This window comes from Taeniopygia guttata, chromosome Z, assembly GCF_048771995.1.
Source record: "Taeniopygia guttata chromosome Z, bTaeGut7.mat, whole genome shotgun sequence".
Taxonomy (NCBI): Eukaryota; Metazoa; Chordata; class Aves; order Passeriformes; family Estrildidae; genus Taeniopygia; species Taeniopygia guttata.
Window position 1 is genome coordinate 67,636,828 of NC_133063.1, and position 27,948 is coordinate 67,664,775.

General features: G+C 41.3%; 1 long non-coding RNA gene across 1 annotated transcript in view; it reads left to right on the forward strand.

Annotated features, from left to right (window-relative positions):
• The window catches only part of LOC121468100 (uncharacterized), a 42,386-nt gene extending 30,828 nt beyond the window's left edge, over positions 1–11,558 (forward strand). Inside the window, exon 4 of the long non-coding RNA XR_005978065.2 lies at positions 5,457–11,558. This is a non-coding gene — a long non-coding RNA (uncharacterized lncRNA). The remainder of the gene's footprint in view (positions 1–5,456) is intronic.
• The last annotated feature ends 16,390 nt before the right edge of the window (positions 11,559–27,948 follow it).

Below are 27,948 nucleotides of genomic sequence, written 5' to 3' on the forward strand. Positions count from 1 at the left end.
ATGCATCCTAGCTAAGGATGCCATACCAATTTATGTTGGTGCTAAGTTACAGTTATGTTCCTTCACTGTGAGCAAAAGGCAGATACCATAAACCACATGTAGAAGTCAATGAGGAGAGGAGCCTAAATTGTGTCAGAGCATCTCATCTGTTGCAATTATTTGACATCACTCTGCAGCAAGAAAGGGCGAGTAATTGAGGCAAAGATCTCTCCAACCACTACTCTCCAGCTTAGGGATACATGCCAAGTTGTGACTCGATTACATTCTTTTCCTATTTATTGATCCTTCCTCAGGACATCTTTTCTCCACAGTTACCACCACCAAAAATGTACAAGCAAGTAAAGCGTACAGACAGTGTCCTAGCTGACTATCTCAAAGGTGTAACAAATGCATGACTGCCATTCAACTAGATGCCATTCATCCAGATGACTGGATATGATATTAAGGATGAGAAAGGCATGGAATTCCAAAATTTCTGTGATCTTTAATCTTATTTTCAAGCTTCCAAAGACTTACAACACTCTATCAAGTTACTTACAATCCCCTTCTAAGTGGAAAAACTTTTTGTGGTTAGGCACAGCATGTGATCTGCAACATGATTTCTTCAAACAGGAGCCGAGTTGAGTTATTCTATACTGCTGTTGTTATTGCAAAATGAAACAAGACAATTATCATTCAGGTTATAGTGGTTTCAGAACTGTAAAATTATTATCTACGTATGTAGCTCAGTGGAGGAACTTTATTAGGGAGCTCTATCCACATACATGTTCTGCCTAAAGGGTTGTGTTCAAAAAGAAATTTTGCTTATACATCTCTGCAGCATGTACTCAGAAATCATTTGCTACTCAGTATAACTATAAAAAAAGCCCATGTAAAAATTCAAAGGTGAAAATTCTTGAAAATTATCAGCTAAAGCAGCTGATATATTTTCCTGGTGCTGTATTTTTTTTGCCATGCTTGCTATACCCCAGCAGTACTGCAGCACTGTTAAAAGGCAAGAGCTATAGTTTTCCTGTGCTTCTTTTTTATTGACTGTGGTGGGAATGAAGTGGGGTCTTAGATTTCACCATGGGGCTTAGGGGCACGTGACACATTTGCTTTGCATAGGTTCCCAGTGGGAGCTTAGGGAATAAGAGCAAACCTTATTCTCTGCCTCCCTTCACACCACAGCAAGGCACAGACAAGGACTCAGTTATCTGAGGCTGACCTCAGGCACAAGATAAGTTGTGAGAGATATTTCTGGGCAGGAAAACAGACATGGGTTTAGTCTTGTTAAACAAACACCCTGTTGTCTTGCCAGTGTTGAACTGGGTGCAGAAAAAATCCACTTCCCACACGAAGCTGATCTGACATACAAAGGAACAGCTCTGGTTCTCATCATTCCAGAATAGCACAAATCCTGCCACCTGTGATAAAATAAGAAAGAAATTTCACTTCAGTTAATTTCTCTTCTGTCCTGTAAAAGCTAGTTATGAGCCTCCTTCCTATGAAATGTGGTTTCATAAGAGGCTTTCATACATTACTTTGATTCTACTCTGAGTTTTTGTGTAAAAAGATAAGGACAGCACAACCCTTCTTTCCTGCCTGCATGCTGGCATTATTACCAAACAGGTCATAAACAGGTCACCAACAAGGGGAGTGCTGGCAGGGCAGGCTGAGCTGCTTTCACTCCTGTTCAATAGAGGAAGAGGTTTGGAACATGATACACTAATTGGTTCCAGAGCCATCTTTGCTCTTGGGTGGATGGGATGCTAGAACAATGGGACAAGGAGTAATTCCTTCAGTTTCAAACTTTTAAAAATTCTATAGCATTCTCCAATACAAAAATAAAATCTCATGACCCTCCCCAAACTGCAACTCCAGAAAAAATATTTATCTAGGTCCTTTTCCAACATTGTATATTCATTTCCATTTGTCTTGTAACTTTTTACTGCAATTAAACAAACAAGACTGTGCTTCAAAACAAAAAAGAATTTTTTTTTTTCACTTGACAAATTGATGATAAACACTGTTTCTGGGGCAGAAAACAGCCCAGAGATCTTGTTTCTGTGATCTCTCCACAATGCACCAGTGAAGGTCATCAACACATTGCAGTCCTGTGGTAACATCCAGCTGTCCTTCCCCAATAAATCCCATGTCTCTGAAGTCCTAGAGGTTCACTTCTGGTACTGGGTACAAGATCAATTGATGTGAAGCCATTCACTCCTCCCTGTGTGATTGATCATGGCTAGCACAGGACCTGGCTTCCTTTCTCTGGCAGAACAGTAAACTTTAGAACAGGTTATTAACTAATCAGTAAGTCTGGAACTGGAAATAGGGAATGTTTGAGTATGAATTTTCAAATGGGTGTCACCGATGCTTGGCCTTGTAACATTTCTCAGTTCTGCATACATGGCTATTTATACAGCACCTCAGCCTACTGTGCTTATGGTAGTTGCACATAAAGCAGTCAAGCTGAATTGCTGTCCTTAACTTCCAGAACACTTTTTAGATACCATTTTACATTTTATATTTTATTTGCAGTAGTAGTCCTGGCTCAGATTAGGCTGATTAAGGGTGGCTTTCATTTTCTTCACTTCACTGGTCATCTGTGGCTTCAGGATTGAATTACATTACAGCTAGATGTTTCACATCTGAAGGGAAGGAGCGAGCAACCAGGAAGAAAAGAAAAAAGCGGAGAGGTCTGTGTCTACAGCCAGCACCAGTGCCCTCCACAGAGACAGGAATCAGACATCCCAACTTGGTTCATTCCCACATCACTCCACATGGAGGCATTAAAACATGGCACCTGCTGCTGAGCTGCAGTGGAAAGTTTAAAACTTGCTGAAGTTCAGAAGTGGCAGAGACAAAAGCCCTGGCACCTCTGTGTGTCAGTGCAGATGTGGTTGCCACCAATAACTCCCATATATTTCATCCAAGTGGATTCAGTCCTGGCAATCCCCAGGAACAATCCTGACAGTGGACATTCTTCCCTAGCCTTTTCTATTTGCCTGATGGTGAGTCACAAGAGTGTATGAACATCTTCTTTGGGACACCCTGTAGCCTTCAGTGTAACCTGAACATAATGAAAAGTCTATTTGCAACATGGTACAGCTACTGAGTAGCTGAAAATTTTCATGAAATTTCATTGCTGTAGACTTTCAGGGCTATTTCTCTGCTTATCTTAAACTGTGAAAACAGTTTAAAAGATACTACTGTAGTTCTTTGCAAAAGCCCTGCTGCCACTGCTGTCTGTATTTTCATTCATTCCTCATCTACTGTGATTGCCTTATTCATCTGTTTCATGTCAAGAATTTCACACAATTCAGTATCTTTTAAAACAGCTAGAGTTTGCTCTGCAATTATGTGTAATGTTCATTTCTTAATCCAAAATAACTGTAGCCTTCATGGGATCAGATTTCTGCACATTGCTTTCTATTAATATGCGATCTAGCTGTTGCTGATGCAGTCACACTTCTTGGAGAAGCAGAATTTGCAGAATCCACTGATCATCTTTGTGCATGAGACAAGAATCAGGCTGATTAATACACTTTGGGCTGCTGTCCTCTGGGATGCAAGCGAACAAAGCTTTCATGACTGAGGAATTTGCACATGCACTATTCAATCCACAATAAAGGAAACTGCTTTGAAATAGCAGCTCTCACTCTATGGAACTTAGTGCAGCAGAAAGATTTCCTTGAAACCTGTAAGGATTGAGGAGTATAAGAAGAATCAGCCCCAGGAACAGCCAGAGATTAAACATTGGTAACAGCACTACCTGTTGAATTCTTATAAACCACTTCCACATAGAAACAAAAGAAAAAATATCAATATCTGCTCAGGCCTGAAAACCTTTTCACACTGTGGAGATGCACAGCAAACTCTTCAATGTTTTTTGCTTCCCTGCTTACCTCTCTTTAAAGGGAGCAGAGCTCATCGCAGCAGTATGTTGCAAATGTTTTAAGGAGTTTTTTCCTACAGTGTACAGATATCTCTTGCTGTAGCTAAAGCTGCTTGTGACAAACACACCAATGCTTTTACTGCACAACAGGGGCACGTCACAGAATCAATGTCAATGAGCAAACCAACCCTCCAAAAATACACATATGACCTTCATCTTCAAACAGACATTTTGTTCAGGTGTGAGTCCAGCTGGAACTGACTCTGTGATGACTGCAAGTCACCAAGACACTAGTAAAAACCCAGGCTTGAAAATAAGCTGGTTTTTTTATTAATCAGCACATGAAATATAACCTCCTTCCAAACAGAAAAGATCACATTTGCAAATGAGTACCTTTGATTCTGAAACAAGGATAGCAAGACTTTCTTTTCGGATTTCTAGTAAGTTTCAGTACTGCAAAAAATTACACTAATTTATTGTACTTTAAATGCAGTTTTCCAATGCCAGTAACGAGGCGATTGCATGGCAAGGGCGCTGGGCAATCTGAAGCAGCCCTATAAATATAGGTTGCACATAAAGGTCATGTTGGTCTCATTAGCTGGTGTCACCAGAAGCCATAGAAATCCCTGTAGTAGCAAAGACAAGTCTGAAAGCCATAGCTACAGCTATGAGTTCTTTGCAAAGCAGAATGAAAGCAGCTGTTTCAAATAAGAGAAAGTACATGTTTAAACTGTGCCAAATGTAAAATGATATGAAAACACAAGGAAACCCCTCCTGGACTGCATAATCAAACCCCTAGTGTCACCAGGACTGTAGAGTCAGCAAAATTCCATGACAGCTGGACTAATGCCAACATTTTGTGCAAGTCTCACTTCTGAGTTCAGGTGGTTTTCCTCAAATGACTTAACTGAGGTGAGAAGAACAAATATCTGCAAAGCTTGCAGAATTCACAGAGTGTTGTTTGACAAATTTGTTTTCATGTTTCCTTGCATTTGCTCAGATTAGAAGAGGGAAGAAGAGGGGTGACCGTGTGATTCTTGGCCTACCTCCTAGCTGAGCACTGGGAGCACAGATGCTGTCCTTTTCAAATTGAAGGTCTGCTCCTCCTACAGCATGCTGGGTTTGGTGGACTTCCAGTTTCCTGTGGTAGTGATGTGTAGAGATTCCAAATCTCCAGAGGTAGCGAGGAAGAACCAGATAATCTGACAAGCAGAATTTCATGATGGGAGAGACCAGTGACTATAAAAAAAGTTACTTGATTAGAAAGAGAGTTGTGTTTTCAGGAATGAACAAGATGTATCTGGCAGAGCAGAAAAAAAATCCACAGGAAAGCATTTGAGACACCTTAGACATATTTGACCTATGCCTAAGGAATATTCTGGAACTTTAAGGAAACTGTGTTTCTTGTACTGGCTAAGACACTCAATAAGCAAGTTAGAAAGCCTTGACAAGCCCTTACATTATATGCTTCAGTAAGACTAAGTTTCTGAAAAAGAAAAATAAAAAGAAAAATGAAAGAAGAAAATAAAAACAAAGGAGAAAAGAGAACAATTTAAAGGTATTTCCTCTGTTCTAGGTGAAATAAAAGGACCCCTCAAAATGACAGCCTGAAAATGAAAGTGGTGACTAGAATTTCCTGGCTGGATCTGGATCATGGAGTGTTCACCAACCTTCTCAGGTCTTCCATGTGAGATATGAGACAACCAAAACACCTTGCCCACGAGAAACCTTACCCTCTGCTTTCTACTTGCTCAGGCATCTTCAGGAGAGCTCTGTATGCCTTGGCAAAAACACTGTCTGAGAGGCATCAAGAAGAGGCATCAGACAGCTGCTGGATCCCCTAGGCGCTGCCTGGGCCCACCTGCAGAAGAGTCAGAGGGGATTTACTGGCAACAAGACCGTAACCAGACTCAGGTTGGCAGAGGTGCCTTTGACTGGGAGGGACTTGATTTGTGGTACCTGTTTTTCTGGTGAACAGAAATTCCCTGCGACTGTCAGGCAGTTGGACAGTTAAGGAACATGCAGTAAAATCAGCAGGAGGTAAGCCTAAACCACACGAAATACAGTCCTTCCTTACCAGTACACCCAACAATTAGTAATTTCTATAATATGCTGCCACAGGGGTCTGGGATAGATGGCATCAGTATGGTGGGAAATGTTTTAGATGGATAGATTGACTGCAGTTTTATGACAGAATATAGACAGGATGGCTCAAAGATATCTTTACCAACATATCTCCTATCAGAGTCACAGAAGAAGAGAAGGAGGGCTAAGGCTTATACATGTACCTCATAAAATTCTCCTGTCACTGTGGCAGGACAGAGACTTCAGGGCAGGATCTGCCAACCTGACCCCACCTAGTTCCACACCTTATGCATCCTCATGTCTCTGTGCACCTGGGTCTCAGATGGGCTGCTGGAAGTATTTTTTCTTTGGTTTTAAGACAATAGCTTCTATGTACCTCACATGCATACTTTTAATCCTCTTAAGGCACAATAACATATTAGGCATTGATTTACAAGCAGAGAATTGAGCAGATGAGAGTGAATCTCTCACCCGAGGACAAGCAAGCACTCTACAGTTTTGTTTAGAATTGAACATTGGTGTCATTACTTAAGTCCCCCATTTTTCAGACAATTTCAACTGAAAGGATATTCTCAAACTAGGCTGGATGCAGTGTGTAAGGTACACTAGAAAGAGGGGGGGATGTGCTGTAAGCTCCAACACCACATGATTGTACTACACACACTGAAAGCCATGCACTCTGACATTCAGGACAATCAGTTGTGCATCCCCTGCAAACAACGTGCTGCTCTAGAGGGGATCCCCATCAGCTTCAGATGCTACATCACATTTTCTTTAGCAGATAAGTTTTCTGGTGCCTGAGCAGAAAGAGCCCAGAACTGCAGTAGATATTAATCTTCAAAATAATGCTATCAAGATATTTACAGTGCTGTGTCATGGCAGTGATTTGCTTCCTCAGTTTGCTTCCTCAGAAAATGTAGCATCTCTGCTGTGCTCACCACACTCAGATGTGACTCAGGACTGTCTGACTCAGCAGCTCTCCAGACAGCAGGTCATCATATGCCAGTGCCAAAGGTCTGTCACTCTGTGCTCTTACATGGCAATACAGAAGGAATGCAAGTAATCAACATATGAGCTGTAACACTCAGCTATTAATCACATAGGTGCATAGACCTCCCAGGATATGATATGCATTGTGGTTCAGCAGAAAAAATGTCGTTCCACTTTTTGGCTTTTGAATTTGTGATCTTTTGAAATCTTACTTCCCTCACTCATCTTACCCTGCAGTAATCTTTCGGCCTTGTGCTTTAGAAGGTTGATTCTTCCTGGCAGGGTGTCAGGAGCCCACTTGCCTAGCTGTATGAACCTTTATAGTGCTGACATTGGGCAGATCTTGTCTTGTGGGACCATCAAGTGCACATCTGATCCCTCTGAGTGAATATAGCATGCTCACCTTGGTCTTCTAGGAGCAGGCACCATTTTGGGTGTCTCCCACAAAAATGAGTCACCACTGTCCTATGCAGGATCAGATCCCTGCAGTCTGTGGAGATGTTCAGCTTGAGGTACCCAAACTCACCAGTCCTTTGTCAGAGTTTATGGTAGTGCTGACTCATTTACCTGCATAGTATCTGCATCAAGACAGAAACAAGAGATGTGGGGAGAAGCTCAACCAGTCCCAGACACATTTCCTGCTGAAGGCAGTTTTCAGAAACTTTTCTAGTTCCACTAGGCTGGGTTCTTTAACACAGGTATCACTGACATCTTAATGCCTTCACCTTCTAACAACTTTCCTTGCTGTCTCTTCATTTATTTGTTCAGCATTAGCCATTGATTTGTTCAAATACTCATCAGTGTAACAACGCAGCTGAATCTCTGTAGTCTTTTGTTTACCCTGCCTAGATGTATTTCACACATAATATTGGCACAAATCCCAAAAGACACAAAACTAATGGTGACAATTCCTTGCCTGTCCAAGTTATAGAGGAAGAAAACCTGGCATGTAGATGACACTGGGTGAGACTGTTTACAGTGTGTACTTCAGTCTGGGGATTTAATGTAAAACTGTGATAAACGCAAACTGAATTAATTTTTTTGTAACAGTGAGGCTTCAATTGCAATAGTCTTGTCAAGGATGGCTATTCTAGGTAGCAACAACAACACTACTCCTATGGTCCTTAGAGATTAGTGGAATATTTTACCTCCCTTAGCTCAATTCCTTCTGAGAACTACGCTACAGATACTATGCCCTTCCTCACTTGCAATTATTTCCACAGATAACCTTATCTTCACATGTAAGTAGCTATAAGTAAGCCAGGAATCAAAGAGAAAACATCACAGGGATGCTGTTGATAAAGCTACCTACATAAGAGACATACAGACCAAATGGCAAGAAAGATGTAGTGTTGATTATTGATACTGTGTAAGAAAAATAGTTACAACCAGAATAAAACTCATCAGAGTGATATGTCATCAAATGCAGAACTATTCTTCACTGAGGCATAAACATTGGCTACTACAATGATGACAACATATTTCTAGTGATTTTTGAATAACTAATGTCATTCAGTCATTATAAGTATAGCAAAAAAATGGCTGATAGCCAGCTCAAATATCAAAATAACAAACCCCAAATGCAAACCCAAAGCTTTGCTGGGCTTTACTGTTGCTACCAAAGGTGATGCTATTTCACAGTGCAATGGACAAAAGAGAAAATATGTAGGCATGTTCCTGCATGTTCCCATCCTTGGCTGTGTTCCCGGTTCACCAGTGCATCCCAGCTTGGAAAGGCAATTGCAAAGCTCATAATCTACTTTTTGAAGATCAGAAATTTTTCCACTGCCAGCTCCTCCTATTTTCTGCATCCTGTCAGAGCTGCCAAGCCATTGCCAAAGGTGCCCAGATGCTCAGCAGGAATGACAGATGGGGAGCAGCCCCAGCCCCACCAAGCACAGGGATGTTGGCTGCTTGGGAGAGCAGGGGTTGCAGGGGGCAAAGAGGGTTGCTGCAAGGAGCAGCAGCTGATCTTGGCAGAGTGCTCCTGCCATTAAAACATCTAGGGCACAATGTGAGATCTTAGTAATGACACAGTTATTATCTATCAGCTCCGTGTTACTGTCTTATTTTTTAACATGGAAAAGCAGGCAATGCATTTTTCTGGTTTAAAAGAGAGAATATACTCATCTATTCAAAAACAATTCACCATATATCTCCCCTTTTACTGACTGCCAACTATAAGAGACTACATGAAGTCAGCATCCATACCAAGAAAGAGGATAGCAGTCCTACAATGAACTGTGTTCTTTTGTTCTCCGTCTGAAAGTGAATACCAACATGTGATGGCATAAAAACTCACCACACTCATCAACACAGAGTAGTCACTTCAAATAGTGCTGTGAAAAAATGCAGCACTATCAGAAATAGAAATTAATTTCAGTTGAATAGTTCTTGATATAAACTATGCAGATCTCGATCTTCAAAGATAAATTAGAGGTTATATGTTTGGGCCGTAGATAGGATGTCTTAGCCCTTGCCTGGCTCTTCGGTCACCATTCCACAATTCCCAAGGGCCACAGTCCACCATCCACTGGCTCTGGTGTGGAGTCATCCATGGGCCAAAGCTGGATCTGTGCTCCCCCTTGGACCTCCATGGGCTGCAGGGGCACAGCTGCTTCACCATGGTCTGCACAAGCAGCTGTGGGGGAATCTCTGCTCCAGTGCCTGGAACATCTCCTGTGCCCTCCTGCTTTACTAACCTCAGTATCTGCAGAGCTGTTTCTCTCCTCTCTCTGCCTGTCACACAAGGTTTTACCCTCAAATAGATTATGTTGGAGGATCTACCTCCATCGCTAATGCGCTCTTCTTTGGCCAGCAGCAGTTCCATTTGACAGTCAGCTGGCACTGGCTGTTGGACATAAGAAAGACCCCTCTTTGCCCCCTCCTACTAGGAAATCCTTGCCACACAAACCAAATACACATAAAGAGCAATCATTTCGCAAAGATGCATGTGACTGTCTGAAATGCTCTGTAGGAGGTGATCCAGGCAGGACTGCACTACAGTTTCTATTTCCTCCTTCAACTGGAACTATTAAAACATTATTTGAAAAATCAAAGGAGTGGTAATTTAAGTATGTCAGGGAACCAAGATAAGTCAATGAACCATATAATTTTCTGCAAACATGAGCTGAAGGGGATAAAGCTAAAAACAACTATTTGAATTTGTGAAAGCAGACAAAGCAAAAACAACTGAGCAAGGAAGAACTGCCAGCAACATTGAAAATAGGACAGAAGTCTTAGCATCTGATAGCATTCAATTTCAATCAGTGTAGAGTATTTAATTTCAATTACTATACTAATACAAGCTGTAGGATCTTGGGCATAAAAAGTTAAAGAAAACAAGATGTTTTTGCTGAACAGAGATTTTGTAATAAATGTGTTTGCATATCTGTAACTTGTGCCTCTGCAGTTCTTCCAGTGTTATTAATAGGTAGTCACTCCTTCCACTTTGGACACATCTGGTTATATCTAATCCCACACATTTCCTCAATTGCTAGGAGCTTAGAAGAGTACTTCAAGAACAACCTGAAGACATCTGTCAGCATCTGCAAAAAATGAAGAAATATTTCAAAATACAGGTTTGTGAGCAATAACAGTTACTTTAATAAGGAAAATACTTCAAGGTCATAGTCTTGTGGTCACTTAGTTTGGAGTAATTCATCAACATAGCGTCACCAAACTGTCAAAGCAATGAATATTCAAAATATTATTTACCACGCAGGCATGTGTGACATACTCAGTGTTTCAGTGCAAACTGAACAGGTAGTAGAAAAACAACCATTTATAAGTCTCATGGCTGTAAATGCAGATATTGACTTGCAGTATGTGACTAGTTAAATAGATTACTAAAGTGCTAATTTATGTGACTTAAAAAAAGACATAGCTAACAAAATCATTATTTGATTTATTATGGATGTAATCCACGGAATGAATAGAACAGCATGCTATGGACCCGGGGCTAGGTTCTGTCCTTTCAACACCCTTAGAAACCAGGCAAAGGAAAACAATAAATTTGCTTAATAAAATGGAACTTTGACATGTTCCATTAAATTCTTGTTTCGGGAACTTTGGATAGTTAGTTTGGGTACTTATGTAAAACTTCTGTCTACTATTGATCAAAAAATTGACTTCTTCTTTTAATTAAATATCTAATTTTCTTTATTTCTGGAAATACAGAATTACAGGAGCTTTATTTCCCTAGTACATTCTAGCCTCCCTACATTGTATTAAGATGAGATGAGAACAAATTCTTGGAGACAGTTTTTGTAAATAAAGCCAGCAATTCTGTTTCAAACTTTTATGTGTCATTCAAATGATTCAAATAAAAGCAGTATTTTTTATCCGTCACTGAAAATATTTTATTAATGAGAAAAAATAGTCATTTAAAATATGCATTTAGATTAACTTCTTTGGTTCTAAATGATACCCTGTCAAAAGACTAACTTGAAATATGAGAGTAGTCCTCTAAATTAAATTATTCACATTTCTAAATTAGATATGCACATAAATAATGACTCTACATTATGAGAAACAAAGAAATTAAAACAATCACTGCCAATCAATTCAGTCTCCATACAAGCTACAGGCAGAATCTGCATAATTTTTCCACTTTTGTTGCAATTCTAAAAGTTATTTTTCATTTATGAATAAATTCTAATAGCAATACATTAAACAGATGCAAAAATGGTGAAAGATGACAAATTATCAAGGGCCATTTCCATTTTCTTTTATTGTCCTGAAATGGTATCTTCCTTAAAAAAATTTAAAAAAAACCTACCATTCAAAGGGAAAACATTTAACTACAACCCTCTTAAGCAGAAATAAAAATCCAAAGGTGGAAATTTCCAGCTATCTCTGGTCATGCTTTGCCATGGTAGCTGATCTGTATTATATGGAGCATGTTTCTCATGAGCTCAAGCTTCCCGTTAGGTTTTCTTTAATCAGGGTATCAGAGTAATTTCAAATTTCTTTGCTTCTGAAAGGGGATTAGTTTTACAAGGGTCTGCATTAGAAAACTTGCATTACAGGTCTTTTATTCTACATATTTCAAAAAGTCTTCAGGCAGAGAAATGTGTTTTTCTACTATTTGTTCCATATTTTCTTTTGCACAAAAAACACAGCAATATGTAAAAACTGACTGACTCCAAAATTCTGCATTTAACTAACAGAAAAAGGATTCAAAGGTCAGCCAGCTACAATATATACTGAAATGGATTCAAAGCAATGACACTGTCAGAAAAAGTAATAGAATAGATGTCCCTTCTATTAGTGTATCAAGAAGGTAAAGAAAGTGATAAATTATCATCCTGTGTCCTTGGAAGAATACAGTAAACAAATGCAGAGTCCTCCTTCTAGATCTCTTCTGCTGCTTCTTAGTGCTGATAAAACATTAGTTCTTGGACTAAGCACCAGGACTAGAGGCAAAACATCAGCACACTGGGAGCAGACAGAGCAGTTTCAGTCCTAAGGCTATTTTAACGTGCCTCATATAGAAACCATCTGTGATCTCCACACACATGCTGGTGGATTGCCAGTCTTATGCCTCACTATAAAATGGTGGGGGAGAGCTAAGACCCGTTTCTTACTTACATTTATGACTATCTTCATCATCACAGGCCTGCCATTTTTTTTACCGACTGTAAGCAAGTGTTTACCTTTAGGCTTCTAAACTGATTTTATGAGCCCATAATGCTCTGCCTTGCCACCATCAGCCTTTGCAGGCCAGCTCTCTACTGGGCTGATTCTCATAGCATGATCCTATGACTCAGCAAATGGACACAGGTACTGCCCTAGCCCATATTGCTGGTGGTCAGTGCTGGTCATGAATGTACCCTGTTCAGGGCAATAACCCCTAACTTGCTTTCTCCCTAGGGCTGCAGGGCAGATGGGCAGCCGTTAGTGAGAAGGAGAGAGTAATTGAGTGGGAAATCAGGCAAAAGCCTGTAAAAATCTGGGAGAAAATCTTAGTTGGAAGGCCAATGTTATTATGACTGCTGTTCTTGCCAGTGAACTAATGCACAGATTTAGGCTAGAAATGAACAAAATGCAAATCAAAAAACTAAAACAGCCAGGGAGAGCCATAGAGAGGATTATATGCTTAATGAACACTGATTAATCTCATTTATTTATTAAAATATTTTTTCTCCAGGCGGCACACCTATGCACTGCTTGCTGCCATCAGTTAATGTATCCCAAGACTCTGCTTCTTCAGATAACCTGGCAGTGCTTTTAAGGAAGAGCTGTGTCCCACAGCATATTCCAACTGTAACACACAATGAAGGATGCCCACCGGTACAGCAAGGTGATAAAACAACACAGCTCAGTCCCCAGCAGAACCACAGCAAGAAAAAAGCAAGATATATACCAGAGGCCAAATATGCCAAGCTGCACCAAAATAGCAAGGTGATTATGGACTTAAGTCAAGGTGAAAATAAGATAGTGCTGCCAAAGGGCTGGGGGAAGAAACCAGTTTGGTCAGGTGGGAGAGAGAAGGATCAGGAAAGCACAGTAGGGAGAGAGCAAAGTAGGAGAGAGATTTTGTGGCACCATAATGTATTGCCACTGTTCAAATTTTTGCACAGCAAAATTTTTCCTTATTTTTGTGTTTTCAGCCTTTGATGCAAGCAGGAATCTTAAAAACTTGAGCTTTTGTAAAGATTAAATGTTATGTCAGTAAATGTACAGCACTGAACCTACAAGAATGGTGGTAGGGTGGTCTCCAAGGCCTTTTCTGTACCTTCCCATGGGTGAGACAGTACATGGTGCTGAAGAGTATCCCAATGCTCTTCAGTGACAGCTTGTTCATTGCTGCAGTCACTGTGATGCATCTTTCCTCTGGTCTACAACCAGTACCTATTAGCAATTACTCCTGAAAAACTGGAAAAGAATAAGGCAATGTGATAGACTGAATATTGGTCCCACCATTCCTTGAGATTGCAGACCACTCACTAGTTTATGAAAAGACACAGGCAGAGCACAAAGAGCAAATAAGTGTAAAGGGCTTTAGAAGCAAATGTTTAATCACAAAATCTATTTGATCTCCTAAACCACAAAGAATTGAAATGTGATCTAAGTGTTGCTTTGCTTTAATATATGTTAGCAAATGGAAGATTATGATGCTGTTAATGCAAGTCCATGAAATTTATTGTATTCTTTCTTCTACTATACCAAACATCCAGAAATATTATAATATCATGTTTTCCATTTTAAACATAATGAGCCAAAATTTCAAGTGATATCAAAAGGTCATTTTCAAAAACATACGGAACAATTACATGGCTGATTTTTATTCAGTTATCTTGACAGTGCCTACATAACAGGTAATTTGTCTTCCAGATGGTAATTATGTATCACACAGATACAGAAATGCAACTGATCTTACACAGACTGCAGCTCTTAGGGATCTGGTACCTTTCTGATAAGTAAAAACAATGGGCACAATGAAAAGCTGTTTCCCTACTCCTTCATTACTATTAAATCCATGCACAACTTTATTATTTAAAATATTTTCTGAAATCATGTTTGGCTCTAGCAGATCCTGAAAGATTATAATAAGAATGCAATCCAGTAGCATTGAGCTCCTCAGAAACTCTACTGAATTTACTGTCAGGCCAGTCATTCTCATTTTTATGTTCCATTCTCATTATAATGTCTGGGGTTTTTTTTCTCTCCTTCAAAGAGCTTCTGCAGTTTCTCTTGATACCCGTTGATCAGAGTGGTAAAAGTGCTGCATATCACTGAGCAACATCTTCTGGTACAGTAAATCCATTAGCCTGCAGCTGCTGCAATATATGCACTTCTCAGCAAACAAGCCTTTTTTAAAAAGCTGTGAGGGTGTGTGGTGATGGCAAAATTCCTGCTCCCTGTCTGGGGTAGGCAGTGAGATCTAGATCGCCTCTTTGGCCTCTGACTTCTCACAAGGCTTCCAGTGCCACCATCTCCATCCTCTCTCTCTGCACTACGATGCTACAGGAAGTTTTATGGATCACTTCCTTCTAAGAAATAGCACCTTTGACTGTTTCCTGAGTGCTGATGGCACAGCCCAGATAAAGCATCCTCACCTCAAACATGCTTGTCTTCAAACAAGCAGAATTGGCCCATTTTCCCAGGGCAATCATGACTCCATGCATCGCCCACAAGGCACTGGGTTGGTCAGTAAGTCAGCTGCCCTTTTTTCTTCCCAGGCAGCTCATTTACAATTAGTCATCTACAATGCAAAGGGGCAAGATGGGACAAAGGCTCTCACTGCTTCGCTACTGTCTGGGAAGCCCATGTCTATCCTTCAAGGAGAGGAGGACAAAGACAGTGCCACCATTCCTGGGTAAAGGCAGGTACTGGGGGACTGGGGACAGACACTGGCACAGCCTTGGTCTGGTCTCACAGCAGCTGGCATGGAACATGCTGCAGAAGCTGAAATAAAGTTGAACCCAGGAATGGGTTCAGTTCTGCCCTTTTGGTCAATGAGTACTCAACTCCAGTAATATGAAAGCCTTCTGCAGAACTGACTTCCAGCATTTTAATTTTTACAGAAATTAAATGCACAGATTCAGCTGTGGATTATCAAAGCAAGTGGGAGACATACAGCACAAATTTGACAAAACCCACTTCTACATTGGTATTGCAGGAGCCTGACTGAAAGTATTGGTTCTTGCTACAGTATTTTAAAATGACTTTACTTTATGATCCTTGCTTCACAGAATTGCCACTGTCTTCTGAAATTGAAATGGAGAAAATAACATATATTTTTGAAAAGTATTTTTACTTTTGCTATCTAAAGGATATCAAGAGACCGAATGAAATCTGCTGCCCAGCCCCTACAGTACCAGCAATTTGGAGGGCTGACAATTTTCAGGGGCAGAGAAATGCAGAGAAAACAAAGCTTACAAGTTAATAATTGGTGTGGATATGATTGGTAAAATATGCCAAAAGTCTAAGTGGCCATATTACAAAACAGATCAATTCTGCATTTATGCTGACTGTAGAATCATTCCCCGTGGTTTTCGACCAAGAGCCTTGGCTCTTGCTGCTGCAGGCCCAAGTCTTCTAGAGCTCCCAGCTAGCTATATGGTACCCAAGAGAGAAAGCAGAGGCCTGAAAGGTGGGAGCAGATTTCTTCTCCCAGGTTTAAAAAAAAAGATTTCTTCACTTGGGTGAAAGTCAGATGTGTGAACCAATGCCTGACTGTGTTGTTCTAAAAACAGGCAGAAGGCTTAGTCACTTTAATGTGTTTTATGGCCTTTGATTTTTTTTTCCTGCATTATCAAATTTTTATAGCAGCAGGATTTTGTCAACTGTATGTGATACCAAGACAGGAAGTTCTGCCAAAGATTTTGCTTGAAGGTAGGGGAAGAAAGAAGAGAGTGTTCTTCAATTTAATGTCTGTGATGAGCAGTTTATAAGGTCTGCATATTTAAAGTACTTTGCGTTGTTCCTGCATAATTCCAGCCTTGCTTTAGAAGCAAAGACATGACTGATCATCTCAGTTGCATTCAAAAGTTTCCATTTCTTGACATCAGCTGACATTTTGTGAATTATTTACAGTGGGACACTAAAGCATACATTACACTCCCCTAAAAGATAACTCTTCAATGCAAATGTCTAGACTTCCTGTCATTGGAAAATCTCATCCAAAGACAGTATGCAGAAGCCAAACTCACCCTTATGGCCCCTCAAACCTATTGCTGACATTTTATCATTCTGCAGATTCAGACAATGTAATTAAAGCACACTGAGCCTTTGAAAATTAGTGAAATCCAAAGACTACAATTTTTTTCCTTAAGGCAGGAAACTGCCAGGCTCACAGAGGGAACCTTTGAAAGACAGATACAGGCTCTGCTGTGAACTCCTTCCTCACCAGCTGCAAATCTTCAAATCTGCTGTACGGAGGAAGACAGTCCAGTCCAGCAGATCCCCAGCTCGATGATTTTCAGGAAATGATGCTGAGCTCCTCTGGGAGATGTGTGCAGCATTACCATCTGAGGCACCGAAATACGTGTGCACAAAAACAACAGAAACCCGAATGCATGCTAGGACATAGCACTGAGTAAGGATATCTATTCAATGGGGTAGGCAGGGATTAAGGACTAGGACTTCCATTCACAGAATTACAGAAACACATAACTGTTAAGGTTGGAAAGGACCACTGGAGGTCATATAGTCCAACTTCCCTACTCAAGCAGGGCCCTTAGGATTCTGGACTGTATTCAGGTGGAATTGGAGCATCTCCAGGGAAGGAGAATGCGCAGCCTCTCTGCACAATCTGCTCCAGGGTTCAGCCACATGCATAGTAAAGAAGTTCTTCCTCATGTTGAGGTGGGACTTCCTGTGCATCAGTTTCTGCCCTTTGCCTTTCATTCTATTGCTCAGCAATATCAAAGAGGGACTGGCTCCATCCTCTGACACCCTGCCTTCAGGCACTTACATACATTGATAATCCTCATTGATAATTAATCCTAGTCTTTTCCAGGCTGATCAGGCCCAGCTCCCTAGGACTTTCTTGGTAAGAAAAATGTTTCAGTCTATTTATACTGAGGAGCCCAGAACTGGACACAGCACTCCAGGTGTAGCCTCAGCAGAGCTGAGTACAATGGCAGGATCACCTCCCTCCACCTGCTGGCAATGCTCTTCCTAATGTCCTTCAGGATACCATTGTCCTTCTTGGCCACCAGGACATGCTGCTGGCCCATGGACAGCTTGCTGTCCACTAGGACCCCCAGGTCCTTCTCTGCAGAGCTTCTCCCCAGCAGGTCAGCCCCAGGTGCCTGAGGCTGTTCCTCCCCAGGTGCAGGACCCTGCATTTGCCTTTCTTGACTTTCAGATGGTTTTCTCTGCCCATCTCTCCAACCTGGCGAGGTCCTTCTGAAGGGCTGCACAGCACTCCAGAGTGTAGGCCATTCCTCCCAGCTTTGTGTTCTCAGTGAATTTGCTGAGCAGGCATCTGCCCCTTCACCCATGTAATGGATGAACAAGTTAAAAAGTTCTGGGCCCAGTATTGAACCTTGGAGGACCCCACCAGTGACAGGGCTCCCAACTGTGCCTCTGATTTTGACCCACTGGGATCTGTTGTTTAGCCAGTTCTTGATCCACCTCACTGTCTACTCATCCAGCCCCCATGTCTGAGTTTGTCCATGAGGATATTATGGGAAACATCATGAAAAGACTTTCTAAAGTCCAGACATCCACCTGCTACTCTCCCCTCATCCAATAATGTAGTTAGTTCATCATAGAAGGCAATCAAGTTGGTTAAGCATGACTTCCTTTTGATGAATCCATGCTGACTGCTCCTGGCCACCTTCTTGTCTTCATGTTCAAAGATGGTCACCAGAATGAGCCATTTCTTCACCTTTCTAGGGATTGAGGTGAGGCTACCTGGCCAGTAGTTCCTCCCATTTTTGAAGACCGGGGTGCCATTTGCTTTCTTCGAGTCCTCAGGCACCACTTATCTTTATGACCTTTCAAAGATAGCAGTGAGTGAAATAGCAATGAACTTTCAGTTCCCTCAGCACTTGTGGATGCACCCCATCAGAACCACAAGTCCAATCTTGTGGATGTCAGATTTGACTTAATGGTCTCTAACCCAATTCCTCTCAGCCAAAGGAGAGTATTCCTTCTTCCAAGTCTTCTCTGTGGTCTCGTGAGTCAAGGCTTCCCTAAGGGATGGGCTTGGCAGTAAAGAATGAAGCAAAGAGGCATTTGGTATCTCGGCTTTCTCTACAACCTTGATTGTGAGCGTCCCTGTTCCATTCAGTAGCAGACACACAATTTCCCTAGCATTTATTTCGTTACTGATATATTTGAAGAAGCTCTTCCTCCTGTCCTTAGTCAGATTTAATTGCAGCTATGCCTTGGCCTTCCTCACTGCAATTGTGCAAATGCTGGCTGTATCCATGTATTCATCCTAGGGATCCTGTCCCTGCTTCCACCCCATGTCTCTGTTTTCCCCATTCCTTGTTCAACCATGCAGGTCTTCTGTCCCTTTTTCTCACTTGCTAGCCCATGGGGATGGATGTACCTTCCTTGAACCTGAAGGAAGGAATCTCCAAATACTGACCAGCTTGTCAGACTGACTTTCCTGCAGGGCCACCCCCATGGCATTCTTCCATGAAGTTCCCTGAAGAGGCTGGAATTCGTTCTCCTGAAGTCTAGGGTTGCAATCTGATGTTCTTCATCTTTGCCAGATACTGAACTTGACAATCCATGGTCCCTGCAGCCAAGGCTGCCTCCAGCATTTCTTATTAATTAGTATAAGATACAACATTCCTTGTTGTATCTTAGTATAAGGTACACCATTCTAATTAATTAGTATAAGGTACACCATTCCATGTTGGATCCTTCACAGCCTCTAGAAGTAAGTTAACATCAGGGGTGACCTGAAAGGAACCTCAGAGGTTGTTATCTCAGCCTTGCTGTGCTTTTCCTTCAACTGACATCAGGATGGTTGAAGCTGCACACAAGAACCAGGATTCATGACTATGAGGATGCTTCCTGAAATCTGCAAAAGAGCTCATCCATATCCTCCTCCCCATCAGAGGGCCTGTAGCAAATACTCACAGTTTTTTAGTCTGCCCTTTAATCCTTAAACATAAAATGTCACCTTGGTCATCATCCTCCCCAAGGCACAGCTCCAGCTGCTTCCCTGCAGCTCTGTTCATCAGGCTCACGGCTAAACCTGTGGGGAGCTGAGTTCTCCACCCCTATTCACAGTAACTCCACTGTAGTATTCAATGTAAATATTAGGATGGTAAAGGTGTCTCACCAGTAAGGATCATAAACACAGATCCAATTGTCTTTGTGCTGCTTTTCTGTAAGAATAAGTGAATATTTTCATAGGAGGAGATTTGTTGTTAATATTTGTGCCTGGAAAAGAGAAAATGGATGAGGCTAATGCCCAAGCATGCCTAAGCACAGATTTCCCTATTCAACACAAAACTCATGCAGACACAGACACAGATTCTGAATATAAGACACAGAAGATTTAACACAGCACATTTAACTTCTTTTTGTCATCCAGAAAATCCATGTGCTATCTGGGAACTGGGCAGTGAGCTTTTAGATCTTTGTGGATGTACACAACTCTCCCACTTTCAATACAAGTGAAATCCTAGACTGGATGTCCTTGTTCAAGCACATGCCTTAGAAAAAGAATATAATGGAAATCATTCTGCATTAAATGTAGATAATTCAAAAATTTCTATGCCTTTCAAAAGACATGCTGTGCAGGCCAACCGCAGCAAAGGACACTGATTTCTTTGCTGATTCAGGAAGGGCTGAGGTTCAGCCTAAGCTGAAACTGTTGCTTTCCCTTGTATTGATGGGCTACTATACCAATAGAACAGACCAAGTTAGGCAGATTGCAAGCCTTATCTCACTGAGGTGAAAGTGGAGGACATTTGAGGGTATTATTTATCTGGATAACACCAGAGCTTTGGTGAGGAAATCAGTCATGAAGCAGCTATTTGAATCTGTAGGTGTCTAAAGGTTCAGAACAATCCTTTATCCAGACATCCTCTTCCTTTCTTTTCAAAATGCCTGTTTTCCAGTTGATAGCATTTGCTTAAGTCTCAGCTTCTGACTAAGGGGTTTAATGGCTGAAAAATTGCCTAAGGGTCAGAATATTCCAGCTCAGTTCATCCTTGGGTCACTGCATTGAACCAAGACTGCAGACAGGAGCCTGACCTCTCCAAAGTATTTTATGCCTTATAAAGAAATGCAAGTGTTGTACTTGATGTATTGTTTAAAAATGTAATTGATTTTAAAGAACTCAGAGTCTCTTGGATGAAGCCACTAATGGCACTGAAAGCTGTTATTGCCATTCTAAAATTTGCTGAAATAAAATTATTGCTATAAAGAGCAAAACCCTACCTAGCAGTCTAACTAGGTTTTGTTTTGGTTTTTTTTTTTTTGTACATCCTGTTCAGAAAACCTACATGAAAAAGTATGAAATTTATACCTCACTCTGATGAATCAGGCAATGTATTGAGGATATTCTGGCAACTAAAGGGCACATTGTCCTATAGTCATATCCACACAGAAAAGTGTGTGTGTCTATGTGGTTGTTACCTCTCACCTAAACATGCATTAAAGAGCACACAGATGAGACAAGGTAAATGCATGTATAGGTTCAGCACAAGCTGGAGACCAAACTTTCCATGTGCATGTATGGAAAAGAAATCTTATTTGTCTTCATCAGTTTCAGAAGCTTTGCTCCATTTATTCTTCTGCAGGAACAGCAGAAAACCACCTTATGTATAGCTATGCTACAATATGCATAATATGAGAAAAAGGGAAATGGCATTAAAGAATTTCAAGCAATTGGAATTCTTTAGTGTAAAGCATGCTGTGGTATCTCTGGCAGCCTTTCAGAGCTCTACAGATCTGGTTTAACTGGTCAGCCACCTGTACAAGACTTCAAAAACATTTTCTGCTATAAACCATATAATCCATAGACCAGTTCCTTTCTGATAGAGCACAAGCTGTGACAGTCCCATATTTTATGCACAGCAAATCTCCTGTGTTCCTGTAGATCAATCCATCTGGTATAAATTAGAGTTCTTTGTGAAGAGAAGTATTGGCTTTTGGGGTTTTTTATTCATCACAAGAAAAATGTAAATATACTCTTTATATTTTTTTTACAGAAGAAAGTGTAAATATACTCTTTCTCTTTGAAAACTGAACATGGAAAAAAATATGGCAATGCACCAAAGGAAAAGTGCAGCATTAAAAACAAGCAGAACGTATTTTTTTTCCTACTGTCTGACACAACATACAACCAGAGGGCATGTCATATCTTTATTTTCTCTCAACAGCACAACTATATTCTGCATATAAAACCCTGGAGAGAAATTACTGTAGAGAAACTCCACAAAGTCCTGCACCAGCCTACTACAAGGCTTTTTGATCCACAGAAGGGGCTTTTCCCAACATCATACAGCACAAGCTATCAGATGCAGATTTAATGGCCCAAGCCCCAGCTGCTGCTACTTGTGAGAGCAGGATTTGGGCTGTGTGCATGTTACTGTACATGCTGAAGCACCCAGGCAAAACATCACTCCCCTACAGCTGAACTATAAAAAAGACTCATATCTTGTGTCACTTAGAAGAAAAATAAGCTTTTGCTGACAAATGCAGCCATGACTATTTTTTGTTGCAGAACAGAGATTAGCTTAGTTTTTTAAAGCATGGTGCTAATAGCGCCAAGATTCAATAAGGTTCAATATGGGCCATTCCCTTAAGAGTTGTGGGTCCCTTCCAAATCAGAATATTCTGTGATCCATGATCTATAGCAGTGAATTGCTAAATAATGTTTTGTAAACAATGTTAAAGGACAGTTTTAAACCAACTCTTTATCCTACGGGTTTTCTAGGCCTAGAAACAGAAAACATTACCTGCAGTTTTTTTTTTTTATTTATAGCTTATTTTCTCAGTCCAGCAGCTCCTGAGAAGCACAACATTGATACTGCTGGGGTAAACTGTAGCACTTGAGACATTCCCAGATGTTTCACTGATAAATACAAAAAAGAATCCCCTAATATTATTTATTTTTAAGGCTGGAGACAACATCCCTATTACTAATATATGTGTCAGCATCAAAAAGATGATGATCATCTCAGACATAATTTATGCTGACAAAAAAAAATTGGTAGCATTGCCACAGATTGTTAGAAGATATAACTCAGGATCCTGGAACTGACACAAGGGGCAGAGAGTCATTGGTCCCCTAGAACGGCTGCACTAAGAGCTGCCAACACTGCCACATTTCGCTGAGGGATTAATGCCTCTTTCCCTTTCAGGAAATGTAATTGCCTGCTCTCAGAGTCTGTCACCAAAACAAAGAGAGTGAATACCACTCCTTGCAGAACAGCCCTCGGAAAGGCTGGCCTAGGACCCATGTTGTCCCCATAGAGCAAGGCTAGCTGAGAACACAGTGAAGCTGGAGTAAACCGAGGGAGTGGGCTCAAGCATTTATCATGCATCCCTTCATGAAACACGTGTGGAGGAAAAAGCCCTCTCAAGAACATCCAGGTTTCTCAAAATTGTAAAAGATTTTAAGCCAAAATTAATCCTCAGCTGAATCCAAAGCAGTGTGGCGAGCTGGGACAGAGAGGGGATTCTGTGCCTCTGCTCTGGTAAGACCCCAGCTGCAGTGCTGCATCAGCTCTGGGGCTCCTAGCTTAAAAGGTTATGGACCTGCTGGGGAAGAGACTAGAGAAGGGCCTTGTGTGGATGTGACAGCCTGGTCAGAGAGCGAGAAACCTACGTAAGTTTTCCCAGAATTGGCTTGTGAGACTTTACGGAGTTGAAGATAAACAATGATGGCTTATTATTTTAAACAACCTGCAGGTGGTGTTTTCCTACTCTCTGTTTTCTTGTTTTTCTCAAAGGTTGTTTATAAGAAATTAGTTTTGTTAATTAGCCATCAGGTGAAATGTATTGATTAATTGACCAATCAGGTCTATCTGTATTAGAACAATGTATAAAAGACGATCCGAATTAAACAGATGGGGTGCTGTGCAAACCGGCCTTCTGGTGAGTCTGTGTCATTTCTTACTCAACAGTGACAGCCATGAAGATGATCAGAGGGATGGAGCACCACTCCTAGGACAACCAACAGAGAGACTTGAGATTTTTCATCCTTGAGGAGAACAGGCTCTGAGAAGACCTTCTAACAGCCTTCCAGTACCCAAAGAGGGCAACAAGAGAGCTGGAGAGGGACTTTTACAAGGGCAGGTAGTGACAGAACAAGGTGGAATGGTTGGAATGGTTCAAACTGAAAGAAGAGAAGATTTTGATTGGATATCACTGAAAAAAAAATATATTGTGAGAGTGCTGAGATATTGAAACAGGTTGCCCGGAGAACTTGTGGATGCTCCATCCCTTGAAGTGTTCAACGCCAAGTTGAATGGAGGCTTGAGCAACCTGTAAGTGGCTTGAGCAACCTAGTGGAAGGTGCCCCTGCCCATGGTGGGGATTGGAACAAGGGGATCTCTAAGGTCCCTGCCAATCCAACCTTTTCTGTGATTCTCTGCAATTGTTTTTCTGAAGATTATAAAGCCAGATAGGGTCAGTGAGAAGTATAACCGATTTATGTATGAAAAGATGTATTTCTGTTTGTATGTGTCTCATAATTAGGATTTCCTCCCCACTGCTTGTGGTAATTACACACACATATAGCAAGAGCTCAAGGAAAGCTGCATCTCTTCACATTACTCTGTTTACTAGGGTTTTGCAGGTTTTTTGTGTCATTGTCTGACAAAAAGTGTTGTAATTGCCAAGAATTCTGGTGAGAGCAGCAGAATTCTTCTGCAATGTCACTCAGTGTGACCAGGAATGGTTTTAATTTTATGGATGAACATTTAACTTATGCAGTGCCCTTTAAATCAATGTAGTAGGTACACACATTAATAATTAATACTGAAATACAATATAAAATGTTACAATGCTGCACATTTAATCCAATATAGTTACACCAAAGCTGAATTTGGCCCACTGTATTGACTTTTGCAGATAAAAACAGAAGCACAAATAACCCAGAAGCTGAGAGGAAAAATATTTTGCTGTGGGGAAAATATATTAAAAAAACTGAAAAAATAAGTGTATGAAAGAATGGATTAAAACTTGAAATACAAAGCATTTATTTCTGTGTAAATATAGGATTTGGAAAGTGCTTGTACAATGCAATAGCAGTACTTCCCTTACAGACATATGTGTGTTGAAGAAGAAAGGCAAAAAACAGCTTGTGGTAAGGTGGGGTGAATGTTAGCAATAACAGGTTCACTGCAGAGAAGTACACCTAGCAGTTTAGAGTCTTTTGTTTTAATAAGCCCTCTGAAGCTGGAATTTTCACAAGTGCTTTCAAATTAGCTCTGCACCTTCTTTGTCGAATGAGGACAGCCTGTGTGTGCATCTATTACCCACATGATGAATGTCAAAAAAGGCAAAATGCAAATTCAAGCTGCAGCCAATTAAAACTGGACTGGAAGATGTGTCAGGGGACTGTGGAGCAGCCGCAGCTCCCTGCTGGTTACTGGTGAACTCGTGGTCTGTGCTTTCAGCTGCAGGCTTGGTTGCATCCCCCACCCCCAACAAGTCGCAAAGCAAACACACAAAATGCACTGAGAGCTCACCTCGCCAGGCATCACCAGGGACCTGGTTTGCCTAGTGCTGCACTGGGAGGGAGTGCAGACCCCAGAGCACCTGAAATGTGAGATCATTTCTGGACAAGACAGTCCCAAACAATGAGTGCTCCCCACCTGCTTGAATGCATATCTCTGCAAGAAAAATAGTGTAAAAACCTGTTTGCACTGAGACAAAACAAAATCAAGCAGCTTAAACCACATTAGAGTCAATGTGGTTGTTTCTGTCTTCTTGAACCCTGTAATCCTGACATTGACTCCCTGCATCACCACTCACCTTCATTTTCATGTTTAACACTTGCAGGCAGGATCTGTTTTGACACAGTGAATTACTGGGAGACAGAAAGCTTTGCCCCAGTCAAGAAATCGAATAGTCATATCCCTCAGCTATAATGCAATTTACTTCCCACAAAGTTAATAATCATTCCATGTAAAATTACACATACAAACTTCCCATATTGTCTTTCCTTACCTTATCCCCAGGCATCACATAATATTTGCAACCCCAAAGAGATAAAACATGGCAGCTGCTCCAAAATGTTCAGAAGTTGACTCACAAGAGTCCCTGTGGTCTTTACACTTTGTTCTGGAGCTTTTAGTGACACTAAATTGTTCATAGACAAACAAGAGTATGATAGCAAGATTGCAGAACAGAAACGGCAAACATGAACTAATGACTCTAAGACAACACAGTAAGCAGCAATTTATTTCAAGAATGGTTTAAACAACAAATCTTCTCTGCTCCAAACATAACACTTGATCTAGACAGTGGTTTGTATTTGGATCAGAATAGGTGGAAGATGAAACCTTTAGGGAATAAACAACCCTTTCCCTGTGGATATTTCATATCAGCATCTCTTCCTCTACACTTCTATTTTGCAATGGTCTGAGTTGTGTTGTACAAGTGGCTTTTCTGAGAAAGGAAATTGTATTGGACAAAAGTCAGGAGCACCCAGGGGAAATCCAGGCAGATTTCATGCCCCTGCTTTATGATCCAATGTTCCCAGGAACCAGGCTATTGGTGCCTTACCTTGTGGCACAGAGGCACTGATGTTTCATGTTCAGTTACAGCTGTGAAAGTAAAATTTGCATCTCTTTCATTCACAACAGCCAAGAGGAATTAGGTACAAATGGATAAAGGCACACTTAACCTCTTACTCAAAGCAAAAACATCATTGCTGTTTGCTCGCACCAGTCTCTGCCTTCATAAAAGATCATCATACGTTCACATCAATATATCCAGCTACAGCAAAAGTTTCTGCACATTTGTAATGCTGGGCATTGCTGCCCTACAGGTGGAAGTAGAACGTCAAATAGACAAGTACTGGGCCAAATAAAGAGGCCAGAAGTAGAAGTTGGAGGTTGCTGAGAAGGGAGACAGACTGCTTTCCTGGAGGATACCAGTGGGAGCAAGAGGGGTTCCTCATTGCCTCAAAAGCATTTCAACAAAAGGGTCACTTTCTCTATCCTTCATGAAACTTTGAAATTTCCCTTGCTCAGGAATAAGCACTGTTTTTTGGACCATGGTGGTGCCATGGGTGGTGCTCCAGCACAGGTTTATCCCATCTTTGGCCTGTCCTAACTGAAAGATGAGATGAGAACAAAGCCAAATGAGATCACCCATGCACACCTGTAAAGCCAAGGCTTCGATTTAGTACTCTGGGTGGATACTCCTTCGACTCAGTACTCTGGGTGGATACTCCTGGGGTGGAAAAATGCTATTTTTTATTGTCTGAAATAATAACATTCCCACTCCACTCTCCACACCTTTCAGCATTGATTTACATTGATAAAAGTAAAGATGCTATCTGGCCCTGCTCACTTCTCTGCAATTTAAGGACTCTGCTGTGTGGCGTCCAGTGCAGCAGCAGCAGGAGGTCTGGGGTAGAGACAGGCTGCCAGGTCTCACCAGGTACACCATCATGGCATGATGCTGGGGCTCTAGAGGAAGGAGGAAATTAATGATACGAGGGCCTCTTGACAATCAGCAGCTATGGAACAAAGTTAGTACATTGCTGCAGAACCATGGAAAGCATTTCATGCACTGCCTGTGTGAAACCTCTTTTGCCATTTTCCAAACACAAAAGCTGTTTTTATGACTTTTGCAGCTCCATAATGTCACACAAACAATGTTTTGATTCTAGGTATGCTGTTTTTTTCTGGGGTAGAGTTAATTTTCTTCACAGGGGCTGGTATGAGGCTGTGTTTTGATCTTCTGCTGTGTTTTAGCCTTAGCAGTGCTAAGCCTGCTCAGCAGGCTTTTCTGCTTTTTGTACTTACACTCTGGCAAGGAAGCTGGGGATGCTTGGGAGACTGGGGAGAGACAGAATCAGGACAGGTGACCCAAACTGACCAAAGGGATATTCCAGACCATGTGACATCATGCTTAGGGTAAAAAGTGGAGGAGGAGAAGAAGAAAGGAGGGGACATTTGGAGTGACGGAATTTTATCTTCACAAGTAACAGTTATGTGAGATGGGGCCCTGCTCTCCTGGAGAAGGCTGAACACCTGCCTGCTTATGGGAAGCACGGAATAAATTCCTTGTTTTTTTTTCTGCTTGCATGTACAGCTTTTGCTTTTCCTATAAAACTGTTTTTTATGTCAATCCATGAGTTTTCCAGCTTTCACCCTTCTGATCCTCTCCCCAGGAGGAGAGGATTGGCTGCTGGTGGAGTGAGCAGCTGTGTGGGCTTGGCTACTGGCTGGGGCTAAACCAAGATATTGGGTCAATACCCAGAGAGGAAGAGGCCAGATACCCTCTTCCATGGGCCTTCTCTGGTGCCCTACCCTGGACCATCAGCCCCTCATCCGTACCACTGCATTTTGGACAAGCTTCCAAGAGCAGTGACACAGGCAAGC